Source organism: Myxine glutinosa, chromosome 9, assembly GCF_964187855.1.
Source record: "Myxine glutinosa chromosome 9, kmMyxGlut1.1, whole genome shotgun sequence".
In the NCBI taxonomy this organism is placed as follows: Eukaryota; Metazoa; Chordata; class Myxini; order Myxiniformes; family Myxinidae; genus Myxine; species Myxine glutinosa.
In genome coordinates this window covers 85,850,680-85,864,816 of record NC_136269.1, presented here as the reverse complement: position 1 = coordinate 85,864,816, position 14,137 = coordinate 85,850,680, and the positions used below count along the sequence as shown (strand labels likewise).

The 14,137-nt window shown below is 41.1% G+C and overlaps 1 protein-coding gene across 2 annotated transcripts in view; it reads left to right on the top strand.

Annotated features, from left to right (window-relative positions):
• KRI1 (KRI1 homolog) overlaps nucleotides 1-14,137 on the top strand; it is a 67,841-nt gene that overhangs the window by 51,157 nt on the left and 2,547 nt on the right. The gene's annotated exons all lie outside the window — the stretch shown is intronic.

Below are 14,137 nucleotides of genomic sequence, written 5' to 3'. Positions count from 1 at the left end.
AATTATACAATTAATCAATCAATTAGCGAACACCTCTCCCTCCCAATGCAGCCTCTATGAGGTGCAATGCGGTATTGCCGGGCGCCAGAGGCACCAGCGGCGCCCGGCAATGCCGCGCTGTTGGATATTTCATTATTTGGCAGGGGGCGGTGTACTTTGAATGTATGTGTACTTGTTTGTTTTCTTTCTTGGTTGTCCGGACGATATCTCAGCCATCCTTTGAGCTAGGAAGCTGAAATTTCGGCACAGTAGTGAGCAAGTCCTTTGTCAAATACGGTATTTTTTGTTTTTTGAATAATCAATTAATTGAGGAGTTATTTAATTATTAGCGTTTAATTAAGTACTTATTTAATTAATTAAATTTCATTTATCTTCTGACCATTATTAACTCAGGCACCTTTTGAGTTAGGAAGCTGATATTTGGACATGCCAATGACCAGGTGATTTGGCTGCAAAGGATATTTTTGATTTATTAATTAATCAATTAATCGATTAATTATTTAATTATTCGATTAATGACAAAAAATTTTTTTTTTTTTAAGTTACAGATTCTGATGAAATAGTGGTAGTTTATGTGTTCTCTGACCAAATTGATTAATAATTTAATTTTTTTATGATTATTATTTATTTATTTTCATTATTAATCATTTATTTATTTTCTTTCTCATTTGGCCAATATCTCAGGCACCTTTTGAGCTGGGAAGCTAATATTTGGACATGAGTGACCAAGTGATGTGGCTATCAAGGATATTTTTGATTTATTGATTAATCATTTCATCTATTAAGTATTTATTGATTAATCGATTAATTATTTATTGAGTAATCAATTAATTATTTAATTTTTTATAAATGACTTATTTAATTAAATTTCTAAAAGATACATCTTCGGATGAAGCACTACTGGTTTAGTTATGCGATTAGCCAATTGATTATGAAAATATTTTGTGATAATCTTTTATTGATTTTAATTATACAATTAATCAATCAATTAGTGTACACCTCTCCCTCCCAATGCAGCCTCAATGAGCTGCACTGCGGTATTGCCGGGCGCCGGAGGCGCCCCGGCAATGCCGCGCTGCAGCATATTTAATTATTTGGCATGGGGCGGTGTACTTTGAATGTATGTGTACTTGTTGTACACCGCTCCTTTCCTATGCCACCTCCAGGCATTGCAAATCGTCATTGCCGGGCACCGAAGGGGGCTCGGCAGTGACGCACGCTGAAAGAGAGTACTCAGTTTTCACTCTGGTTTCTTGTTTGTTTTCTTGTTTGTTTTCTTGGTTGTCCGGACGATATCTCAGCCATCCTTTGAGCTAGGAAGCTGAAATTTCGGCACAGTAGTGAGCAAGTCCTTTGTCAAATACGGTATTTTTTGTTTTTTGAATAATCAATTAATTGAGGAGTTATTTAATTATTAGCGTTTAATTAAGTACTTATTTAATTAATTAAATTTCATTTATCTTCTGACCATTATTAACTCAGGCACCTTTTGAGTTAGGAAGCTGATATTTGGACATGCCAATGACCAGGTGATTTGGCTGCAAAGGATATTTTTGATTTATTAATTAATCAATTAATCGATTAATTATTTAATTATTCGATTAATGACAAAAAAATTTTTTTTTTTTAAGTTACAGATTCTGATGAAATAGTGGTAGTTTATGTGTTCTCTGACCAAATTGATTAATAATTTAATTTTTTTATGATTATTATTTATTTATTTTCATTATTAATCATTTATTTATTTTCTTTCTCATTTGGCCAATATCTCAGGCACCTTTTGAGCTGGGAAGCTAATATTTGGACATGAGTGACCAAGTGATGTGGCTATCAAGGATATTTTTGATTTATTGATTAATCATTTCATCTATTAAGTATTTATTGATTAATCGATTAATTATTTATTGAGTAATCAATTAATTATTTAATTTTATATAAATGACTTATTTAATTAAATTTCTAAAAGATACATCTTCGGATGAAGCACTACTGGTTTAGTTATGCGATTAGCCAATTGATTATGAAAATATTTTGTGATAATCTTTTATTGATTTTAATTATACAATTAATCAATCAATTAGTGTACACCTCTCCCTCCCAATGCAGCCTCAATGAGCTACACTGCGGTATTGCCGGGCGCCGGAGGCGCCCCGGCAATGCCGCGCTGCAGCATATTTAATTATTTGGCATGGGGCGGTGTACTTTGAATGTATGTGTACTTGTTTTCTTGCTTTCTTGTTTTCTTGTTTGTTTGTCCGGACGATATCTCAGCCATCCTTTGAGCTAGAAAGCTGAAATTTCGGCACAATAGTGAGCAAGTCCTTTGTCAAAAACGGTATTTTTTGTTTTTTGAATAATCAATTAATTGAGGAGTTATTTAATTATTAGCGTTTAATTAAGTACTTATTTAATTAATTATATTTCATTTCTCTTCTGACCATTAACTCAGGCACCTTTTGAGCTAGGAAGCTGATATTTGGACATGCCAATGACCAGGTGATTTGGCTGCAAAGGCTATTTTTGATTTATTAATTAATCAATTCATCGATTAATTATTTAATTATTCGATTAATGACAAAAAATTTTTTTTTTTTAAAGTTACAGATTCTGATGAAATGGTGGTGGTTTATGTGTTCTCTGACCGAATTGATTAATAATTTAATTTTTTTATGATTATTATTTATTTATTTTCATTATTAATCATTCATTTATTTTCTTTCTCATTTGGCCAATATCTCAGGCACCTTTTGAGCTGGGAAGCTAATATTTGGACATGACAGTGACCAAGTGATGTGGCTATCAAGGATATTTTTGATTTATTGATTAATCATTTAATCGCTTAATTATTTATTGATTAATTGATTAATTATTTATTGATTAATCAATTAATTATTTAATTTTTTTCTAATGACTTATTTAATTACATTTCTAAAACATAGGTCTTCGGATGAAGCCCTACTGGTTTAGTTATGCTATTAGCCAATTGATTAAGAAAATATTTTGTGATAATCTTTTATTGATTTTAATTATACAATTAATCAATCAATTAGCGAACACCTCTCCCTCCCAATGCAGCCTCTATGAGGTGCAATGCGGTATTGCCGGGCGCCAGAGGCACCAGCGGCGCCCGGCAATGCCGCGCTGTTGGATATTTCATTATTTGGCAGGGGGCGGTGTACTTTGAATGTATGTGTACTTGTTTGTTTTCTTTCTTGGTTGTCCGGACGATATCTCAGCCATCCTTTGAGCTAGGAAGCTGAAATTTCGGCACAGTAGTGAGCAAGTCCTTTGTCAAATACGGTATTTTTTGTTTTTTGAATAATCAATTAATTGAGGAGTTATTTAATTATTAGCGTTTAATTAAGTACTTATTTAATTAATTAAATTTCATTTATCTTCTGACCATTATTAACTCAGGCACCTTTTGAGTTAGGAAGCTGATATTTGGACATGCCAATGACCAGGTGATTTGGCTGCAAAGGATATTTTTTGATTTATTAATTAATCAATTAATCGATTAATTATTTAATTATTCGATTAATGACAAAAAAATTTTTTTTTTTTAAGTTACAGATTCTGATGAAATAGTGGTAGTTTATGTGTTCTCTGACCAAATTGATTAATAATTTAATTTTTTTATGATTATTATTTATTTATTTTCATTATTAATCATTTATTTATTTTCTTTCTCATTTGGCCAATATCTCAGGCACCTTTTGAGCTGGGAAGCTAATATTTGGACATGAGTGACCAAGTGATGTGGCTATCAAGGATATTTTTGATTTATTGATTAATCATTTCATCTATTAAGTATTTATTGATTAATCGATTAATTATTTATTGAGTAATCAATTAATTATTTAATTTTTTATAAATGACTTATTTAATTAAATTTCTAAAAGATACATCTTCGGATGAAGCACTACTGGTTTAGTTATGCGATTAGCCAATTGATTATGAAAATATTTTGTGATAATCTTTTATTGATTTTAATTATACAATTAATCAATCAATTAGTGTACACCTCTCCCTCCCAATGCAGCCTCAATGAGCTGCACTGCGGTATTGCCGGGCGCCGGAGGCGCCCCGGCAATGCCGCGCTGCAGCATATTTAATTATTTGGCATGGGGCGGTGTACTTTGAATGTATGTGTACTTGTTTTCTTTCTTTCTTGTTTGTTTGTTTCTTTCTTGGTTGTCCGGGCGATATCTCAGCCATCCTTTGAGCTAGGAAGCTGAAATTTCGGCACAGTAGTGAGCAAGTCCTTTGTCAAAAACGGTATTTTTTTTTTTGATTAATCAATAAATTGAGGAGTTATTTAATTATTAGCGATTAATTAAGTACTTATTTAATTAATCAAATTTCCTTTCTCTTCTGACCATTAACTCAGGCACCTTTTGAGTGAGGAAGCTGATATTTGGACATGCCAATGACTAGGTGATTTGGCTGCAAAGGATATTTTTGATTTATTAATTAATCAATTAATCGATTAATTATTTAATTATTGGATTAATGACAAAAAAAATTTTTTTTTTAAAGTTACAGATTCTGATGAAATAGTGGTAGTTTATGTGTTCTCTGACCAAATTGATTAATAATTTAATTTTTTATGATTATTATTTATTTATTTTCATTATTAATCATTTATATATTTTCTTTCTCATTTGGCCAATATCTCAGGCACCTTTTGAGCTGGAAAGCTAATATTTGGACATGAGTGACCAAGTGATGTGGCTATCAAGGATATTTTTGATTTATTGATTAATCATTTCATCTATTAATTATTTATTGATTAATCGATTAATTATTTATTGAGTAATCAATTAATTATTTAATTTTTTATAAATGACTTATTTAATTAAATTTCTAAAAGATACATCTTCGGATGAAGCACTAGTGGTTTAGTTATGCGATTAGCCTATTGATTATGAAAATATTTTGTGATAATCTTTTATTGATTTTAATTATACAATTAATCAATCAATTAGTGTACACCTCTCCCTCCCAATGCAGCCTCAATGAGCTCCACTGCGGTATTGCCGGGCGCCCCGGCAATGCCGCGCTGCAGCATATTTAATTATTTGGCATGGGGCGGTGTACTTTGAATGTATGTGTACTTGTTAAGGTTGTGGTCGAGTTTCATCAGAATTGCATGTGTAGTTTCTGAGAAGAAAGCAAATACCTATTTTGGGGGGCAACCCTCCCATAGACCCCCGAAGGGGCAGATTTTTTTAATGCCATGAACAAACTTTGGTACATCACGGGTGTTGAAGGTTGTGGTCAAGTTTCATCGAAATAGTTTGAAACTTGTGTAGTTTCAGGGAAGAACGAAAATATCTATTTTGTGGGGTCAAACCTGGATCCACTTTGACCCTCCGTAAACCCCCTTAAATCCCAACCTTTTAAACTCAACTGGACTGCCGTCCAGTTGAGTTCATCACATACTGAACCCTCCGGCGTCCGTCTGTCGTCGTAAATTTATAATAATATCCTGGTTATTTATTTGAGTGCATTGCCCTATACCTTTGCATACCTATCAAAGGGAGGTGCAAAAAGTGCCCCCCCCCCCCTTCACACAAGTCATAAGGGATCGTTTCTCTGTATTCAGCTTTAACATGGGGACTGAAAATGCGTTTCAGCATCTACCGGATGAAATTGGCTGCAAATTTCAGAAGTAAATGTTTTGTACGTTGAGATATGTTCCAAATTTCAGCAACGTCCATTTCCGCATTCTTTAGTTTTATTTAGAAAACCCTCAAAATCACGTTGTCTGTCTGTCTGCCCAAAATATCTCAAAGGTTATATATTGAAACTAGCTAAAACTTGGAATATACATCAGCTAATCGGTATAGTTAATGGCTTTCAAAACAAATTCCACCTAAGTTTAATAGTTTTTGCTTTAAAATTAAATATATATAAATATTGTTACGGAACCCAACGTCGGCCTCTGTTCCCCTTATCGAGGGGGGATTAATCCCCTCGTTTATGACTGACCGACGTTGTCCCTGACGCTGCCCAGCTACCTCCGGAAAGGCAGGTGCACAGCCCCGTTTGTACCGCGGACAGATGTTAATTGCCGAGCGGTTTTAGCAACCGCGGCACGAACTATTAACAGAAACTAAACCCGATCCTAAATGTTGGCCAAATCGTGCCACAGGTTTTCAATGGGGAAAAGACAAAGACGAACGGATGTGAAGAAGAGGAAGACAAAAGGTTGGAAATACGAATATGATTTATTTCTACCTATTATGTACACCATGAAAAGTAACCAAGGAGGAGGAAAGATAAGAAAATAAAATACAGAAGAAGAAGACACAGTGCAATTATTAGCTTATATATTACAGTCTTACTTAACCCCAAGGACAAGACAAAGACAGACTACGAGCACACTTACACGGGGGATGATGGCAGGAACGAATGCTGGAGGTGGATAGCTGGAGGGAGAGGAAGGTCCACGGGAACTGGGTCACGGTCGGGCCGGGAGCGGCAGCTCCGTTACTCCGCGGCCACGGTCGGCACCGCCGTCAACGCCCAAGCTGCGGTCGTGTGAGCTGCCGCGGTACGAGCTCCGCGGGTTCAAGCTGTTGCTGCTGTTCGAGCTCCGCTGGTGGAGTCAAAGCTGCTTGGTGGAGTCAAAGCTGCATGGTACTGCTCGTGGTACTGCCTCTGGCCTCATCTGCCGCGTCTCTCTCTCTCTCTTCACCGCAGCACTTGACCGCCTGGATGCTCTCTCTCCGACTCCCTCAAAGGCTTCCGCGCGCGCTTTTATTGCGCCTGGGGCGATCAAGCCGCCGGCCTCCAGGACACGCCCATCGGCGAGCTCGCCTTGGCCCTGATTGGCTTGGTCACTCTACTCTGGACATGCTGCTTCTGCTGTCTCAACAATGGATGGAGGTCCTCAATGCCAAACAGGAAATTAGAGCTGTCTCCCTCGACATATCACGCGCTTTCGATACGGTCTGGCACCCCGCTTTGCTCACCAAACACTCCTCCTTTGGTATCCATGGAAATCTCCATGCATGGCTGGCGGACTTCCTCTCTAGTCGTCGTCAACGTGTGGCCCTGAATGGGTTTCTCTCATCTCCTCTTCCTGTTCAGGCTGGAGTTCCCCAAGGCAGTGTTCTGGGTCCTGGGCCCACCGATCCCGTCCCCAGAGGAGGCGTTGGCAAGGCCACGCCTTGTTCCTGGCACCGGGCTGACTCCTCCCACTTTCCGCTCCGAGATGACCTCGTGCTCAATGGAGTCTTGCAGCGAAAAACACGGTCCCAAAGCAGCAGCGGCGAATGCAGAAAACCGCCCAATGCAGTTGGCAATTGATGACAAAAGGGGAATGTGAAGGGAATCTACCTTATTTGAATTCGGTGCAATGGAGTGTTAACTAGTGGGAAGACAGAACCTTAACCTAATACACATAATAAGGAGATAACTACTGAACAAAGGAAATCTATGATTTGCTACGTGATTGTATATGGAATAACTACGGGAACGACCTTTGACCTTTATACACAACAAATGGAGGAAGGAGGGTGATATTTTACAACAATAAAAAAACAATTCTCATATCCACAACAATATATTGTCGCGTTGCTGGGATTAAGATCCCCGATGACGGATAGCCGAAACGAGCTTCAACTCTGAGGCATATTTAAAACTTGGCGGGATTATCTTTTCACACGTGCAGAAAAGGCCCGAAGCCTTACCTGATCGGACAGCCAACACGGGGTTATCCCTCGACCCACAAACACAAAAACGAACAGGACAAGAAATTGAAGGTCAGCAAGTAATGATTTAATGAAAATAATGCAGTACCATAAATAAAAAAAATTTAAAGGTGAGGTCAAAACTATATTCTCAGTGATGGACCCTCCACAGGAACACAGAGGCAAGGGAAGACAAATGAAAGAAAATGTTTGCGTGGTGCGTTAGCCCGTACTCAGCCTGGCGTCCTCAAACGGCCCTCAAAAGCCTGGTGGTCGTCGAATGGGTCACCGAGTAACAGTGTGGGAACCGCACAAGATGGCGCGGTCGCGCCCATAGCAGCTACCCAACAGCGGAGCGGCGGCCAAAATCCTTCCTCCTCCAATCGTCACGATCCACCGGGCTCTTAACACTCACCTCACCAGCACGCACCGCTCAAAGCGCAGCCGCCTCCATCGAAGGCACAGGGAGAGTGATATAAAATGCGACCGTTCACCCCGAAGCCAAGGCAAAAAGAATAGAGACTGGAAAAATGTAACCGTTCACCACGAAGCAAGGGCCAGTCCGTCGCGAACAGAGAGATGGACTCTTCCTGGTGACATCACTCCACCAATCCTCAGGCCCCATCACCTTATCTCGTTCTCTCTACCAATCACCGTCTTCAGGGCGGGGCCTCATGGCCTTGCTTGACACCCAATGACCAAGGTCGAGGCGGGACCTCCCCGTCACGAATCGTTAGGGGGCGGGGGGGGGGGGGGGGCAGAGTCTAATCTCTCGAGAACGTTCGGATGACGTCGATGGCCGTGAGGTGGGGTTCACTGGCACGATCGGCAAAGGTGCTGGGTTTTTTTTGTTAGCCCCGACGGCGTTGTGGGCACATGGATCTCATTGACTGGCTGCCTGAATTTTGTAACAAAGGGAAAATTACAGGAGGCATTACACAATGGGGATTATTAACCATAAGCCCTATTTAACGAGCACAAACTACCCTCCTCATGGCGACATGCAAAAGCTCTCTTACCCACACAGTCGGCCTACTTAATACATCGAGATTCTTCCTCTGCACGGCATACGGTCCGTTCTAATTTACACAATCCTGCCTTCACCAAGGTATTTCATCTCTTCCACCCCCCCCACCCCCCTACACACACAAACGTAACAATATATACATAATTATTATATATAAATACATGTATATACACACTTTATACCCAACAAATTGGGCAGTACACAATTGCTAACCACATGACATTTCAACTGCATCAGGAACAGCCCTTAACCATATGGCAATTTTTGTGTACTGCCCAATGGCCTAATAGTCCAGTCAATCTAAATAAAATTTGACAAAACCCACCACAAATTGCAACAGAAATGAAACCTCTTCTATTTGTCTAAGTAAGGTCGACGATAACGTATCAAAAGTATAATGACATATTTGCGGTGGAAAATGGTGAATTTTGATAATTAAAATTATCTGTTTTTAACCCATTTTCATTATAAAATGCCGAAATAGCAGAATTTTCAGATAGGCATAACTTTGTCAATTTTCAAGATAAAACAATAAAAACAACACCATAACGCATAATTTAATGGTCTATTAATAATATGGACGTGTTTAAAGTATTATATTGGGTAACTAGGGGAGAGTGGGGATAGTTGAGCCGGAGGTAAGTTGAGCCACCCCCTCTAACTCGCGCTGGCATATATTTTGGGCAAATCTGGCGGTCACGGTCACTTTCTTATCGATTCTGTGCTTCATACACTTTTGCTGTGATATTTTCCAAACAAAGCTGTCCATATCACCCCAAGACATCAATTCTGAGGAACTTGAAGCAATAGGAAACCTCTACGATGATCTCGTTTCTGGTAAAACCACAGTGGAGGAAGTGAAATCATCTTCAGAGCTGAACTCTCTGCAAAGGAAACTTGAAGCAAGCACAAAAAGTCTACTGGAGGCAAAATACATCACTGCCAAGCTGTGGCTGCAGTATATGGAAATGGTTAATATCATGATGACATTTATCAGATCTGAACGAACAGGCGATTGGTCTCTCCACCTAGGGACATTGCAAGCCATGTTACCATACCTTGCAGCATCTGGTCATAACCTCTACACAAAGTCCTTACACTTGTACCTGCAGAAGATGACGCAGTTGGCAACCACACATCCCGATGTTCACCCAGGGTCTACACGTTGTCAGAAGGAGTGATCGTTTTTGGGGAGGGTTGTCTCCGGACCTTGTTATTGAGCCAGGTACTAATGAGAAGCCTTAAGACGTGTGGTGGTCTTACGAGAGGGAGGGGCATGACAGAAATCCAACGACTCGTTTGGTGTCTGTCAAGACCTGCTTGCGCAGAAGTGAACATTGCCGTGCAGCAGCTGACGTCAGTCACATATGAGACAAGTGAACAACATAAGGACCAATCAAGATCAAGGCAAACAAGGGACACTGCGGATTCAGAAAAGCTCGTCATTCATTGAATGGAGGTCCCCATTTGAGGCAAAGCTCTCACTTCGGAACGTAGTTAGTGGCATCACAGCTGGACCAAAGGTTAATGTTGATTGTGCAAAACAGATCGGAGAGGCCATTCTAAATGAAATGGATGGAAAAACTGTGCTTCAGTATTCTTTCAAGAGAAAGAACCAAGCTGTAACGTTTGATTCTAAGGCAGCAGTCAAGATAGGTAATGACGTGGTCCAAATAGACCCTCTACTCCTATTCCAAAGGCTAATCATCACCGGATCTCAAGCTAATGATCTTGCGAATGCCCTGACCTATGAACTCTGTAACTACCCCCCTGCATTGTTTGAAGGGAAGGACAGACTCTTAGAAGCCGTGAAAGCGCAACTTGCTAAAGCCATCTGGACTGTTGGACCATCACAACCACCACCAAGTCAGAATTTCAAGTATGTTATTGATGGAGGGGCTCTCCTGCATCGTATTGCTTGGCAAGTGGGTGACACATATGGCAAGATATTGGAGGATTATAGCAAATATGTGACAAAACACTATGGTCAGGCAGTGGTCATATTTGATGGGTATAAGGCAGGGCCTTCAACAAAGGACAGCACACATCAGCGCCGAGGGGGGTTTGAAGGACAGAAAGTGATGTTCAATCCATCCATGAAGTTGCAGTTAAAAAAGAATGAGTTCCTCTCAAATCAAGAAAACAAGGTACGGTTCCTTGACCTTTTGGGAGAAAGTCTAGTCAGGTGTGGCTGTGAAATAGCATTTGCTGCAGGGGACGCTGACTTACTTATTGTCCAAACAGCAGTGGACATCTCAGAAACATGCGAAGCAGTACTAGTGGGTGATAACACTGACCTGCTTGTTCTGCTAATTCATCTTGCTGGCAGAAACAAGCACAATATCTACTTTCGACGCGAACCAAAGAAAGGAGCAGGTGTCAAATGTATGGGGGTCAATGTCATCAGGGACACACTAGGGCAGAACATCTGTGAGAATATTCTTTTTGTGCATGCTTTCCTGGGGTGTGACATGACATCGAGGATATTCGGGGTTGGAAAAGCAGTTGCTTTGAAACTGGTCAATGACAAAACAGAATTCTGTGAACAGGCTGAACTATTCGGAAATAGACAGTCATCAAAGGATCAGGTCATCAAAGCTGGAGAGAAGGCCATGGTCACTTTATACAAAGGGAAGGAGAATGACCACCTTAATGCCATGAGATATCTACGGTTTCAGGAGCTGGTCACTACACGCAAAAAAGCCATCCATCCCAACATGTTGCCGCCAACAGCTGCGGCAACAAAGTATCACAGCCTCCGAGTGTTCCATCAGATCCAACAATGGAAGGGTAACACATTGGATGCTGAAGAGTGGGGATGGAAGGTTTTGGATGGGCACTTGACACCCGTGACCTCAGACTTGGATCCTGCCCCTCAGTCATTGCTGAGATTGGTCAGTTGCACCTGCACGTCAGGCTGTGGTACACTACGCTGTGGGTGCCGCCGACAGGGACTGGAATGTTCATCGGCTTGTTCGTGATGCAGAGGCATTTGCCAAAACATGTCAAATGATAACGTAGATGATAATGAGGACAGTGACAGTTAAATGTAACTTGCCAAACATGTTGAGTGTTGACCATACATGATGTTCCTCATATAATGTTCGACTATATGCTATGTTGACTCGGCGGTTGTTTGCATGTATTCCGTATATAAGAATGAAGCTTGAAACCATATATGGGTACTTAGGGCCACGTTATGGCCTAAATGGTGTTTTCATTTGAAAGATTGACCCTGAAAACATGGGTAAAGACACCAGATTTGTCCATTTCTGATGAATGGTTGAGGAGTTATGTAATTTTGTGAATTTTTTCTATAGCGGTCAAGGCTACTGGACGGGTCATATGTTGAACCCTAAAAAAAAAAAAGTTCCACTCCAAATAGTTTCTTATACTTTTAGTATGTCATTAAGATACCTTCAAGCAACAAAATACACCAGGTTTCATTTCTGTTGCAATTTGTGGTGGGTGTTTCTGCAGTTTGACTGGACTATAATGGATAAGGCTTCAGACTCCCAAGCTGGGGGCGTGGGTTCGAATCCCATCTGGGTTGAATTTCCCCCAACCCCCCCTTACTTTTTCAAGTCTTTTATATCGTCTTGAATAATGAACAAATGAACATCTTGTACGATGAGCAAATGCATTTTGTTCATATTTAAAATGTAATTATTCTTAAACCTGATTTTCATTTTTTCTGTGTTTTCGTTTTCAAGGTACACAGAAAACGTTATGTGCTGATGGGTTTCAACCTATATATTGTTGCGGTTTTGAGTTTTGTATAATAAAGGTTAAATTTCCCCCTCAGTCACACAAACAACATGTAGCCTCGCGATAGTGCAGTTATCTCTTGGTATTTGTGAGCATACTCCTTTTCCTGTGTTAGTTCTGCGTTGAGTAGAGCAAGGAGAATAGGTCCTTCTCGTACTTCCCTTGCCTTATCCCACCTCCATTGCCTCATGCCTCTTTGTGCTGCCTTTGATTTTATGGCGCGAATTAACACGAGGCCAGCCTGGCAAATCGAGCAGGGACCGAAGGAGGGCGGCAGAGAAGCTGATGGTAAGCGCGAGCCGCCAATCAGGGCTCAGGGTGTGGCTGCAGCACTGCGTCACAGGGCGTGGTTGGAACGTTCGAGAAGGCTCAGGGTGTGGCAGATATAAGCCGTTGCGTAAAGCCACCAGGAGTAGTTGGCATCTAGCAGTGCGGTGAGTTACAGCAGTAAGTGGAGTTGAGCATCGAGTCGAGCAGTTGGCGGTGAGTTGGCATTGAGTGAGGAGTTGAAGGCGCGCGGTCAGCAGTAGAGGACTTTTGAAAGATACGAGATCGGCAAAAGACGCGCATGAACCGGGATATGCGCTCATATGAAAGTGACGCTCGGTTGAGCTTGAAGCCGAGCCGTTATAGTGCATCGAGTTACGCGAGTGATAGCGCACTGGTTACAAAACGCGCTGTGGAACCGCCAGCCACGCTGAGACGCGTACTTTGCCTTCCTGCCTCATCGGCTGCCTTTTGCTTGAGGGACGCGCTACGAGGGTCCTTCCACCGCCTGCTTGCCATCATCGTGGGATGTGCTGGGACCGAGGAGAGCCGGACGGGGCCGTTCCTGGATGACCAAGCCGGCGCGTTTGGCCTGAACATCATCCTGCCTGCAATTCCCTGTGTGTGTGAACGGGCCCGAGTCTGGGCTTTAAGAATAAGACTGCTTATGTTCTGCTCTGTGTCTCTGCTTCTACCGATCATTGTACATAATATTGGGGATAATAATTAAACCTGTGTTCTTCCTTCCATTCAATTGTCCTCGTGTTTTCCTCATTGACTAAGCGCGGTACGAATAGAACCGCTCGAATCGGGGTCCAATATTAACGGTGACTGCACGGACCATGTGGTACGCAATCCGCTCGGTGTACTCAAATTACACGTGGCTCGTGCGAGGCTTGGTTCCCCGCTTCCGTGGCGGCGCAGGTATTTAGGTACGAGCGAGACTTGGTCCCGAAACCCTACCTTGCGTTTGCCCTGAAGAGGCGTTAAGTCTCTTGGTTCCGCCAAGCCTAGAAAGAACAAGGGGCTTAATCCCCCCTTGGTAAGGGGAAGAAGGGCGGCGGAAAACCATAACAATATGTATGGCGCCCCTTTATATGAACTTTTCCAGAGCATTACTTGGTTCCTTCTACGAACACAAGGGTAGTCCAGCATGCACATGAGATTTTTTGAATGTCCCTTCTTTTGTATTTTGGCATTTTCTACAAGCTATGGAATGTCCCTTCTTTTCTATACTTTGACACATGGCGCATATCATATATAGGGGCCTTTCCTATGCCCCTGGCATTTTCCCCAAGAATTACAATAGTTTTGATTCAAATTTGTTTCACATGGAAGTTCACTGACACAATTTACTGTTGTCACATGTTGGTAC